The sequence below is a fragment of the Scophthalmus maximus genome, chromosome 13 (assembly GCF_022379125.1).
Source record: "Scophthalmus maximus strain ysfricsl-2021 chromosome 13, ASM2237912v1, whole genome shotgun sequence".
Lineage (NCBI taxonomy): Eukaryota > Metazoa > Chordata > Actinopteri > Pleuronectiformes > Scophthalmidae > Scophthalmus > Scophthalmus maximus.
The window spans coordinates 14,218,981-14,232,153 of record NC_061527.1 but is presented as its reverse complement, the minus strand read 5'-3'; positions in this window follow the sequence as shown (position 1 = coordinate 14,232,153).

Here is a 13,173-nt window from a genome sequence, read left to right as displayed (position 1 = left end):
TGAGTAAATCACTTTGAATTGCCCTGTTGCTGAAATGCCTTGCCTAAGGGAAAAAAAAAATCTAATTTTATTGAAGTGGATCATTTACATCATGCTGGAAGATTTTAATCCAAGTAAAGACTACAGTTGATACCCGCAATGTTTTTCATAATTGTTTGGTCAGAAAATACTGAAAAAAGTCCGTCCCAACTTTCTAGAGACCAATGAGATGTGATGAAATATCTTTTCTTTGCAACCAACAGTCTGAAACCCAAAGAAAATCTGTCTGTGAAGCACAGAAAAGCTTTGGAGATGCTACAACCAGCAGATTTTTTATATTTGTGTCAGGTGAATGACTCAAACCATTAATAAGTCATCAAAATCATTGTCTGATGATTTAATAATTGATCAATCAACTCACTGCTGCAGTCCTTTTAACTTTAAAGGACACAAACAGTGACTCTAAATGTTTTCTCTCACAGAACTGTATTGGTGGTATTGACGATTATCCTGAATGCAGGCTCTGTAGTTTACCCATCTGTTTATTTACAATCCTCACAGCCCGCTCCTCATCCCGATCATCTCCAGGATCTCGGCTCTGCTCGCTCCGGGCTAACTTTCTAAACCCCAAATTCATCTCGAGATTTCTGTGGATTTCATTGGTGCGCTCATTGTTCTCTGCACTCAGGCTGCATTCAAGCTCCATCATGTTAAAGCCTCGCCTCAGATGTGAGTTATCGCCTTTGCTCTCAATCATCCTCCCGCACGCTTTCTGAATATCAAAACTTTATCCCTGCATCAGGACTTTGGCAGCCTGAATCGAAGCTCAGCCGAGGAAGCTGCAGCGATTTATAAATCATGTTCAGTTTTTAATCAGGTTTATAACGCATGAGAGTTTGTAATTTTACCCCTCAGATGGCTGCCCATATTTCCAAGTGGCATTTTACATCAAGTCGAGGAGAAAGTTGATGCCTTCAGCCTTCAGAGCCCATTAACTTCTATCATTAGGTTTTCTTTAACTTCATGAATATATTAGGTTTCAATCCAGCTGCTGTGGTCTGCACACGCTCTTAGTCAAGGTTAGCTTGTGCTCATTTGGCTGAAATTAATCATTTTGATGTATGGCTGAGAATTGACTGCTTCCATGGGACTTGTGTGACCGGAGTAACAAAGCAACTTGCCATTAGCAACTCCCTGGCTGTGTATTAGCTGGGCGTTCACCTTTAAGACTTTCCTACTATGTGCTGGATACCTGATTAACAAGGGATAAATCTCTGACTCCACATTTTTAATTGTTCATACTTCTTTGTTATTCTTGTACTAAGATATCACTTAACTGTGTGTGGATGGACTAGATCACACAGTCTCCTGTATACCCAGCTGTGTGCTAAGCTCCCGTAACGTTCAGGTTGACATGTTCTTTATGTATTAAAACACCAGGGTTACAAGTACTGTAATTCATCTTTATATTCTATATGACCTCGGTCTATTTACTAATACTAGTAATGAGTACATTTAGAGCTCCCGTAACACCAGTGCTGAGTAAAAGTTATGTTTAATGTTTGATCATAAAAAATGGTCATTTGAGAGAGAATATATATTTAGTAAGTAAGTGATATATAAAGTGCCCACAGCAATGAGTAGCAAATATTACTTTACAGGTTATTAATTGATGGCATTCTCAAAATATGAAATTGACCTCATAACGTTATTGAGTTGAACTTGATAGAAAGCTGTTGCTTCATTAAAACATCCAGCAGACATGGAGCAACATCTTCATTCATTTGGCGACCTGATGAATGGAAGTGCAACATTCACTCCCCTTTTTGAAAACCAAACACATTGAGAGCAGAGAGAGAGAACAAAAATGTTAAAGCTGTAGACTGGAAAGCCAAAACAATCAGCTGAAGGACACTAAAACACTGTACAGTTAACTGATAACTCTTATGTAATGGTGCGTTCCCACCGACACAATGCATTTTACGTCACTGACGTCGGGCGAAGCGAATGGTGCGATTAGCAAGACGCGATCGAAATATTTTCGCGTGGTGCGGCTGTCAATTAGCATTGAGATCCCCCCTCCGTCACTGGGGGGAAATGGAGGATCACTACTGTCGCTGTGTCGGCACCCAGAGTGTTTTTGTTCAGAGGAGGTTTGTCAGAGAAACGGGATGACGTGAACAGCACAAATGTTCAAGCAACCAAACTCAGTTAGAGACCAAACTCGAAGTTTGTCTGAACAATTTTTCAAATTTCACATTAGACTGATTGCTTCAACATATCAGTTACTGCTGTTTCGTGAGGCAGCGTTTTGACGTATTTAACTTCCTTAGCCAGACAGATGTTTAAAAAAAAAATGCAGCTCTTTCTTTTTTATTCCCCACATTCTTCTTCTTTGTCAGAATCTGGTGCCTACATTACCCATGATGCAAAATGACAACTTACTGTTCAGTCTGAAATTTGCGGATGTTATTCTAGTAGCCTAGCCTAATGTAGCTAGCCTCCAGAAGAGTGGAGGAGCGGGCTACATGAGGTCAGGTCATGCACCGGCGGATTTGTTTCCTTCACGCAACTTATCAGACTTCACTTGCAGCAGCTTCCTCTGGAGCCACAAGTGGCTTCACACAACACATATGTTGTATCAATACATTTTGCACACATGTTGTGAAAGTAGTAGTACTGCCCAAGACCAATGAACTCAGTGTGATATGATTGGCAGATTTTAGTTTTGGTCATTATTGGTCTTGAGAGAATGTGATAATCGGAGCAGAGAGCCCATTATTCAGTATTTTTGTGTCTGACAACACGTTGTTCACTCTCACTATTGTTTATCCTCGTATGATCCCCCAGACGCAGCACACCATGCGGCAGCCAGGGCCGCTCCTCTGAACAGTGTCTCTAGCAGACTTGACATATCGAGGTTGGCAGGTTTGTTTCCTCCCTCTTTCTCAGAGCCAGTCTTTGGTTGTGGCCCTCAGGCTGTGGCCCTGCACAAGGGTTCCTATTGTCAGGGCCTAATCCAGGGGCTACACAGCTTTAGCAACATGGTGGGATAAAAGCCCATCAAACCACTACTTTATGGGGGCAAATCTTTCCTAATCCCTCGCTTTATCTAAACAAAAGGAGAGAAACAAGAGGATAGAGAGAAATTGTGCAGACACAGGGCAAGACCGGGAGCTAAGATGCAAAGAAGTAGTTTCACTGGAGAAGCTAACCACTTTTGACAGGCTTTCACTAAAGGGTTGACAAAAAACGGACACAGAAATTTCCAAAAGGGCCGTACAGGGTCTTTTTTTCTTTTCTAAGGCTATGCTTTAAGATCCTTAGATGGATATGTAGAAATTAGTGAGATTAAATTCAAAAACCTTAACTATTAAGAGGACTTGGCAGGGGGCACCTGAACCTGACGCTGTAAAAAGAATTCAACTGAGTTGATGTAAACAAGCGACAACTGTATGATCTTGAACCTATTCTTTGCTCTTTTCTCAGACCACAAAAAGGGAGTATGGGAATTTGTCTTTCCCGCCTCACACACCGCAAAGAAATCCTGCTCCATCACACACTGGGTGACCCCGACCTGTGTCCAAACCACATTTACTTTCAATGAAATGCAAGTCAGCAAGGATTTGCTTCATTTCGAATGTGGGAATTCTTCAAAAGACAGCGAGTGACAGCAAAAAATGAGGGTTTTTTATTCTTAGTCTGTTTCTGAGACTCTGTAAGCAACAGTTCATCTGCGGCACCATTGTCTGAACAGACCCCCCCCGCCCTTGTAAAACCAGAGGACCAGAAAACTCATATGTTCTCGGTGTTCATGTGTGTCTGTGTCGGGGACAAGTCCCCTGACCCCATTTCATGTCTGCTGCCAATTCCAATTTATATCTTTGATCTGTGGCAACTCGCCTCGAAATCCCAAGTGTCGCATCTGCAAATGACTCTGTGAGTTAGGGGCTCCATTTTCTGTCACAGCCCCAAATGCTCCACAAGAGAACCATTTGGAGCCCGGCAGTCAAAGAGCCGAGCAGAGATTGAGAACAAGCCAGTTCGTTCTGTCTCTATATGTACATAAACTACCACGGCCGGGGGGCTTTCAGTGTTGCTCGCCCTCTCAGGTATACGAACAGAAACATGGTGACAAAGATAATTCACTACCTGACAGTAAACACACTGTCCTCATCCACACACAATAAAGTTCAGGCATTTTTTTAAATTTATTATACATCACGGAGCACAAACTGATGTGGCTCACCTGCAGCATGTTCTTTGTATTTCTTTGACAGCACGCCCCCTGTTGGCCTTTGCTGATGCCTCCATGAATGGGTTAATTAAAATATAATGGGCAGGGGATGCTCGTCAGGGACGGCGTGATTAGTGATTCATTACATAAGCTTAGAATGAAGAGAAAGAGAGAAGGGAAGTGGCTGCATTTGGGTGGGTGGGTGATTAGGGAATCGGGGGGGGTGCACACTGGAACCGCCTAACAAATTGCCAATGGATTTATCTAGGGTAATTAACTATCACCCAGGGAAAGGGCTGGGACTGGGACTACAGTAGAGTCTGTCTCTTATGGGCAGACTCTGGTTATCTTTGCTCATTTAATGGCTTCAAGTCACTTTAATATACAGTGTTTATAATTCAGAAAGCAATGTACAAAATGTGTAACAGCTAAAATAAACACAAAAAGTCTGGACCTGGGCTTGATCAAACTGTATCTTCGAACATTAGAAAACTGAAACACTTTAGTGACAATGAATGGAAACCTGGATTTACAATCCGGAGTGGGGGGAATACATTGGGGGCAATCAGTGCAACATAAACCGGTGTAAAATGTTTTACTAAAACCAATGCTAAGACATGAAGTATTAAAATGAAATTCAGCGATATGCCCCTTTTATTAATCTTTGCATGCAGCACACGAATGACTTCCATCTCCTTTTGGACTGTCATGATCCTATAAAGTAGGAAAGTCTATATATTCCCATCTTCATAGTCCTTCCAAAGCCATCCTCCCATCCAGGAATAATCCTCTCTGGTCCATATCAGCCTCGCAAAGCAGCACACACTTACACGGAGAAGTTGATTTTCGCTGTCTGTTTTATCTGATTTAGGAGCACTTAGAAACAGCTCCAAGTCTTTTCTCGATTAGAGGGACGGGAAAGAGCCTCAGCCGGTGTGATAGCTGCTCCCCCTGCACTATAGCTACCTTTCAACATCTGTCTATTGTTGTGAAATCTGCTTTAAAGCATCCGCGGGTCATCGGGATTCAAACATTTAGAGAATTGAGGCTCATCTGTTGAGCTTAAGTCACTGTCGATTTGCACTCCTCACTTTTTAATCAGAATAATGGGCTGCTGAGCAGAGGCTCTGTTTCAAGCACCTCTGAAAGTGCTGCTTTCTCAGCCTAATATCTGGTAAATAAGCCACAGTGAGGTCGCACAAAATTGTGGGTGCATGTAAAAAAACGAGAACAACGCACCACAGTTTGTTGATCAGTGAGAGTAAAACTTCCATCTATCCACTGTCGTCTTTTTCACTCATCAGCTGTTGAGCCTGCGAGCTCAGCACACTGGGCCCATGGGACCAAGCTCTTTCCCCCATAAGCCTTATTTTACAGTGTTTTATGAAATGAGCATAAGGAATTGATTTGTTGTTGTTTCATAATCTGGGTTTATGCCTTGTTCTGTAAAAAGCCTTCTTAAAAAGCCTTTGGCTGGCTGTCAGGGGAGAGCCTCATCCAGCATTAGCCCACGAGCGGACTGCAGGGACACCAACCCAACATGACCACTTAGACACGAGCCAGAAAATATTTGACAAGAAGAGTCAACAGTCAGGGCCGTGTGGTTTGTGGATGAGGAATACTTCAACTGACAAATCATTTCATATAGTAAACCGCGAAAAACAAAGCATTTTGTGGAAGGGTGAGGCGTTACCTTCAGAAACCATTTCCTCACAAGAAACAATCTCCTGGGTCAAGCTAACATAAGCTGTTTTCAGATATGAACTCCAGAAAATGTCTGGAAAATTGGGTCCAGACATTTTCCAGAGGTTGCCGTTCACATATAAAGAACACAGCAGGAGATGATTTCCAGAACATTCAGGCGAGGGGCGGCGTCTCGCTCACCGAGAGTCATGCAGAGATTTTCCTGCAGTATTCTCCCATTGGCTCACGCCGACATTTTCTGAAAATTTTACGAGGGCACTAGGAGGAAATTATTCGGAAAAATTGTCCGGAGCAACATTTGACTTCTCACATACAGCCCCGCCGTAAAAGTTCAGGAAAACATCTGGACATCAATGCATGTCTGACAGCAGCTGTAGAGCCTGAGTTGTGTCAGTCCTCTCATCCATTCCTGTGCAAGAAAAAGACAGTGTTTTCCCAAAATGTCAAACAATTCCTTTGACATTTCTTACAATCTGTGCTTTCTTAACATTCTCTTGCATTTAATTTAATCAGCTCTTTGTTAATTTTTTTTGTTCAAAGGTTTGAAACTGAATTTGATTTTTCTCTTTATCTGATTCCTACGCTGCATATACTGTTTGTCTGTATGTTGCAGGACTCTACGATCAAAGATGTATTCGCAGAATCTGTGTCACGTTGTGTGTAACTCAGGGAGGTTTTCCACTCAGACAAATAACACTACCCTTAATTATTGTGTGGTAACAATAGGCTGAAAAGTTGAGATCATATTTTATTGGGTTATACCTGCAGCTCAGCAGCTCTGCTCCCAGCTATTTGGCTCTAATTACAGTGTGGTGGAGGCCTCTGCAGAGAATACATGCCAGTGTGGAAATAAGTGCTTAAAAAATGACTGTGTGCGACGGCCTGGAGGCACCGGGCTCTCTGCGGGGAAGCTGCAGTCGGCCACTTAACCTGGATACCTGGATAATCAGATCGCACCAATCGGGGACAAGTTGCAGTTAAAAGGAAGAAGATCGGTTGAACAGCTTGGCTGGTTAAACTATCCGAAGTATGATTCCTGATCCTAAAATTAAAGGAAATCACCCACAAATGAGCATCTCCTCAACCATCAGAGACTGAATGGGGTTAAAGGAGGGAGAGGTGGTGGGAATCATGAGAGAGAGAGAGAGAGAGAGAGAGAGAGAGAGAGAGAGAGAGAGAGAGAGGCCTTGAGAAGAAAAAGGAGTCTTGCTGGGCCCAACTGGCCATGTAAAGAGCCGGGCTGCCCTGCCTGTCAGATGGCGGCTTGCTGGAGGAGTGAGAGCTGCTGTCCTCTCGATGGATAATCCTTCCAGCACACAGCAGGGGCAGGGGAGGAGGGAGGGTGGGGCAGCGAGAGCCTGTTATAGAGAACCAGTGCCGATGGATATCTGTATGTATTTATCTGTTCCCAATGAGCGCTGATTAGTGGTCCACCGAGCTGGATCGAGGACGCCTCTGCAGGACATGAAGTGATAACAGGCAAGTATTTAAAGTTATATTTTCAAAATATGCATCCACACATTTGTCACGTTGCCCTATAAGAAACAAAGTACAGTGTGTTTGTGTGTGTGTGTGTGTGCGTACGTGCATACGTGCGTGCAAGTGTTTTCTGTGCCTCCGGGTCCTGTCGCACCTCTCCCCCCCCCCCCCCTGCAGAGGAGCCCTTTGGCAGAGATCTGACTCTACATGAATATGAATGAGGAGGTAACACACAGGGGAGAGTCGGGGAATCTGATGACAGTGCAGGAAAGGACCAGAGCATCTACTGGGATGTGGGAGTTCTCAGCCCTGCCAGTGATATGATAAAGTGGCTGCATTTGAATATATATATACACACACGCGTGTGTGTGTGTGTGTGTGTGTGCGCCTTGTCTCAGGGTGCGACCCATCAGATGGATATGAATAATGTATTGTTGGCCAGCCCCCCTGTGGTAGTCCATACAGTCTCATCTGTGCGTGTTGTGTTTGGCCTGCCCAGCTGGCCGGGTCACAGGGGATGCACACACATTATGTCACAGTCCCAGGAGAGCTGTGGGCGCATGTTCCCTTTTCATCATCAATCAACGGAGCAAACTGTTTAACAACAACAATGAGGCAGTTAAGAGGCCCCTCAGCTCATGCCAGAAGTGGTGATAATTACCCAAACATGAAGTTGTCAGTCTTCGCCCTCTGCATCTGCCCCTTTTGATTGTGTGCCGAGTGGAGCATGACTCACTCAGGAGCGAGACAGACAGTAATTGGCCAGATTGATTTTTAAAAGCTTATTCAATTGACCCCGCACCTTGTTCCTATAGGAGCATTTCCTTTAAGCTTGACAAATGCTTCAGCAAGTTTCTTGATGCTCTCAAATTGTGCTTTCCTGAAATATCCTTTCCCCCTCTTTGTCAAATGAATCTTGGTTCTCACAATTAGTCATTTTGCTTAAAGGGGACAGTTGAACACACCTCCTGTCAAATTGTCAGCAGGTCTGGATGAAGAGACCAAATACCACACACTGCCTGTGCTGTCTACACTTGCATGTATTTACTTATCTTTCCTCATCTGTGTAAGACGTTTTCAGTGTCAGCCTCAATGCTTTTCATAAAGCACGTGAGGGAGTAGAAATGAACTGAGACATCATGTCTGATAGGCAGAAGAGTTTGCGTTCTAATGAATAATATACGAGTGCTCCAAATACCAGATATCATGCGAACACTGTGGCCACATTCACATCACCATGTTTTTTAAAACGCTGTTACGTTTACATCTGTTGTCCACACTACTCCTTAAGTTTCATAGCGCCTAACTGTATAGTAGTATGGATGAAGCCTGTGGCTCTAACAGCCCTGTCAAGTGACATTGTAAAACTTTAGGTAACAGACCCCTACTTCTTTTTATTAACCACAAAAAGCCATTACTTAAAGTAATTAAAGTACTTAAAGTTCATTTTAACTGATATTTTTTGACTGCTTGGTGACATATTAGGACCTTAAAAACAACTGCACATCCAGCAGACAAGAAGCACATAGGTGTCTGTTTCTGGCCCAATATTCCCTCCTCTTTTAGCGCTGATGGGATTTTAACACCAACTCCTCAGGGAACTATCTGGCTCTTTGGCTGCTAAATGCTCCACTATGTTCACCAGCCGGTTGCTAGCATTGCCTGTCTGCCGTTTTGGTTGCTGGACAGGTAGCATACAGCGTCTTAATGGAAGCTTCTTCTTCTGGGGGCAAAAAAAAATGTCTGCGACTATTTGAAACTACACTTGAAAACCAAAACAGTAAAGTTGTGAGTCTTAAAACCAAAACAATGAGCTGAAAGATGCTACACTGCTCTGTAGAGTTTAGAGGGAACCACAGGGTTGGATGATTATTCTCTGTGAGCGCTTTCATAATTAAACACAGTCATTCGATCTGTTGTTACTATTAAAACGATAATGCATTTTAAAAATGAATAGATGATGTAACGATGCCTGTGTAAGATGTAAATTAATATGTGGGTGCACGGTCAGCAGAGAGTGGTGCTACACATGAAGGTCACAGGCGAAAAGCTCACTGGCTCGAGCCCTTGGACTGGCAGGAAGAAATGCGGGTGAGGGAGATGAATGAACAGCACTTTGTCCTCTCTCATCATCCATGTGAGAGTCGCTCTTGAGCAAGGCCCTCAAACCCCCCGACTGCTGCAGCCGTGCTCATTGCTCCTAGTGGGTGTTTGTGTGTCACCTACTCATGGACGGGTTAACTGTAGAGGTCAGATTTCCTTTGTGTGTAAAAACGACATTAAAAGGGTTCTTCGTGTCTTTCTTTGTTTTTAGTCTCTGCAGGTGCAAAATGGATGTGAGGGCCGCTTGCACCTTGAGTCCAGAATGTCCCTGACCTCTTCATTCTGGAGCAGTTAGGCTGACATTGATTTCCGCTTTCTCCTGCCCTCAGCTAAGTGTCATTCAGGATAACCAGAGAAAATTCCCTGGTTGATAGTCCAAGTCATCCACCGGGAAGGCAGAGACAGAGATGGGAGAGGATCAATTCTTGCAGAGAAAGTTGTTCCTGGTGGTGCACAGCAACGTGGCAGGGCATCCCAACTGAAAGAAAAGTGTGTCAGCACTGATGTGGATCGGGTGAGTGATAACAAAAGGGCAAACTTTAAATTTCATTTATATCAGCATTGCATAGATGAGTGCTGCTGAAGTTAAAATGTGGCAGCATTCTCCCTAGCAGAGGCAGACGTGAGAAACACGCTCTCACAGAGACGCATAGCCTTGGAACACAGAAACAAAATCCATGATATTGATCAGTGTGTTTCATATCGGCGCCTGTAATCCATCAAGCTAACAGTGTGGGATAGGCCTAATTTATATCATCTGAAAGTTGTAATCAAAGATGAATGAACCCCAGCGTGATAGAAATGTGCACTGGGTCATAATTTCTACCACTGTCAGTAACGGAGGGAGGGGATAAACACAGCAGCCGCTGCAATGGAAATAAACACAAGGTTTTTATAGCTTTAGAGTTTATCTACCAGCATACTGCAAATACAAACTTTTTTTTAGATCAGACTAGTGCTATTTGACACAAAATCCTTTATTATATCTGAAAATGTTTTTATCATTATGATTTGTTTTTTTTCTATTCTGTTTTGCTAGGATTAGTGTTGATCATCTTTTTTTTTTACTTTATTGACCTTTTACATCGTACTTTGAATTGCATTTGATTTATTTGAAAGGTGCTAAAAAGAGATAAAGTTTGTTTGATTGATTGACTGAAAATGAAATCATAAAAGTTGAATAATAACATTAAAAGCGAAAGATGTAATATAAAACCTCTACTTTTCTTCTTTTCCAAAACAAGTTTCAACTTGAGTCACAAGAATAGCAGCTCGATTTACCTGACGCATCCCACGAAAATTTCACATAATAACATCATTTGGCAAAAAAAAATGCATGTAACGTCTGTATATCTACAGCCACCCTTAGCATTTAGGAATTAGTCGTTAGTGTTTACATGAGATAAAACTTCAACAACCGCTTTATCCATTGTCCAATAGGAAGGCCCATGTACATGTGACAACTCCTGACCCAGAGGAAAAAGATGGCGGTGAAGGAGCCTCAAGAGCAGCTATGGAGAGGGAGAAGGGGAGAGTAGCTGTAAATATATGTGTAAATATATATAAATGTTCCCTTTTAAAAAGCCACTTAAGAACTCCAACCCTTTAAATAAGGCCAGGAATAATCTGTTTCCTTCGTTGCGGTAGATCCAGCAGGGATTTGCAGAAACATTCGGCAGTGACACAGATCTACATAATCATTTTAAGTTTCTACCCGCTCCTTCCAATGATTCTCCTGCTGTCACTTTAGATACCGCTTAAACTGATTTGGGCTCCCTAATCTCCCAGTATTTCTTAGACTTTAAAAATTTCTAATAATATAAGGAGATTATTTCATTTATAATTGATTGAGTGCATTTGCCGGAGTGCCACTTCAAAGTTGCTGAATTAAAGATGCATTGAAGACGCCTGGTGCCGGGCGCTGTGAGTCGCGGGGTGGGGTGGGAGGTTGTGCTGCGGGAGAGGGTGGCAGAGGGTGTTTGGGAATGGTGGTGGGGGGAGGCTTGTGTCTTCACAGTGGAGCGAGAGGAGTTATAGCTGGGGCTGATCCACGGAGATTTCTTAAAATGGGCTCTAGCAAAGTGCCGCTCTTGGAGAAGGCATCAGAGGACACTGGCCAATACCAGCAGTGGTGGGAATCTGTGACTGTTTTGGAAAGACTCCTCTGTGAAGAGGAGGCTCTGGTTACGTTTACCTCCTCAGAGATAATGAGTCGAGTCCTGTCCATCCTCCGAGTTCCTCTGAGAACACATCAAGAGGATGATTGCCAGGTGAAGTCCGCTCTACCTGTAAGAGACTTTACTTAAATACCTTCCTTCCTCTCACTCTGGACGGCCAAAAAGTGTACGTTCTTCAAAAGCCTTTTTTTTCCTTCTTAGGCTCTATCTTTGGATCCCAGCACACAGGACCCTAAAATATGCACAGGCCAGAGCTGAAATATACTCTGCCCCCTGATTCCTCATCTGCTCCTCTTCTAAACTGATCCCCAAAACGCCACTCGGGAATCAGGCTCTCACCTCCTCATTGGCCAACCATTACCTGCATCTCCTCCCATTGGACGACTGGGAGGGTCTTCATTAACGCAGAATGCGAGATGGAGCGAGTCTTTAAAGAAAATCCCCCCCAGCCCGAAAGAACAGGAAAAAGATATGGCCTATTTGGAGAGCTCAGGCCTATTGGAGTGCTTAGTTCTGACTAAATGAATCTTGACAGTGAGGAGGATGCTCTCCTCCTGCCCAGCATTGTAACAACAGAGTATGTGCCCCCCCCCCCCCTCGCCCACATCTCACTGCCTTAGATGTTCTGACCCCCACCCCCATTCTCCACCACCACTATGCTATGGCCCAACCAAAATCATAATCCTCTTAACGCTCTGCCTTATTAACCACTCATCTAAATGACATGAAAAGCAACTGGCTGGAGAGAAGGGAGGGGGAAAAAAAGTAAATTATTTCCCCTGGAATAAAGTCCTGGCCCTTTCACCATACAGTACTTTGTATTTCACATTTGATTATGTGACAAGTGTATCTAAGTCTGCTCGGGGCTCAAGAGAAATGTATTTCAGAGCCCATGGCACAGCAAATGTAGAGAGAGGGTCCAACATGCCCTCTGTGGTTGTACATACACACTGTCAAGCATGCACACGCACACACACACACACACACACACACACACACACACACACACACACTGGTAAATTGAATTCCAATTAAAATGATTCCTCACATGATGAATAAATGGATGATCCATTTGGCTCATTTTTTTTCAATTGAAGAAAATGTGAATTACTGATCCCTCTTACCCAAGAGGAATCTGCTCATTAGGGTCCATTTGAATTAAGATCCCTCCTTGGCCCTCCTGCCCCACAGTCACCACCTTCACTGTACAACCCGGTGAACCTTTGTAATACCCAGTACCACCACCTGTAAATTAAATCTTGGTTCAACCATTCGACCCAGTTCTTGCTCTGGAGGTAATACAGGTTTGTCCCCCCCGTGCATTTGCAGGCTGAGGCTTACACAGGTCTAACAGAGGGAACATACACACACACACACACACACACACACACACACACATACACACACACACACAGAGGCTCTGTTGTCAGGTATCAGGCCGAGGATAACAAGTGTGAAAGAATAATGTTTGAGATTAACGTTCACTGCAGTACT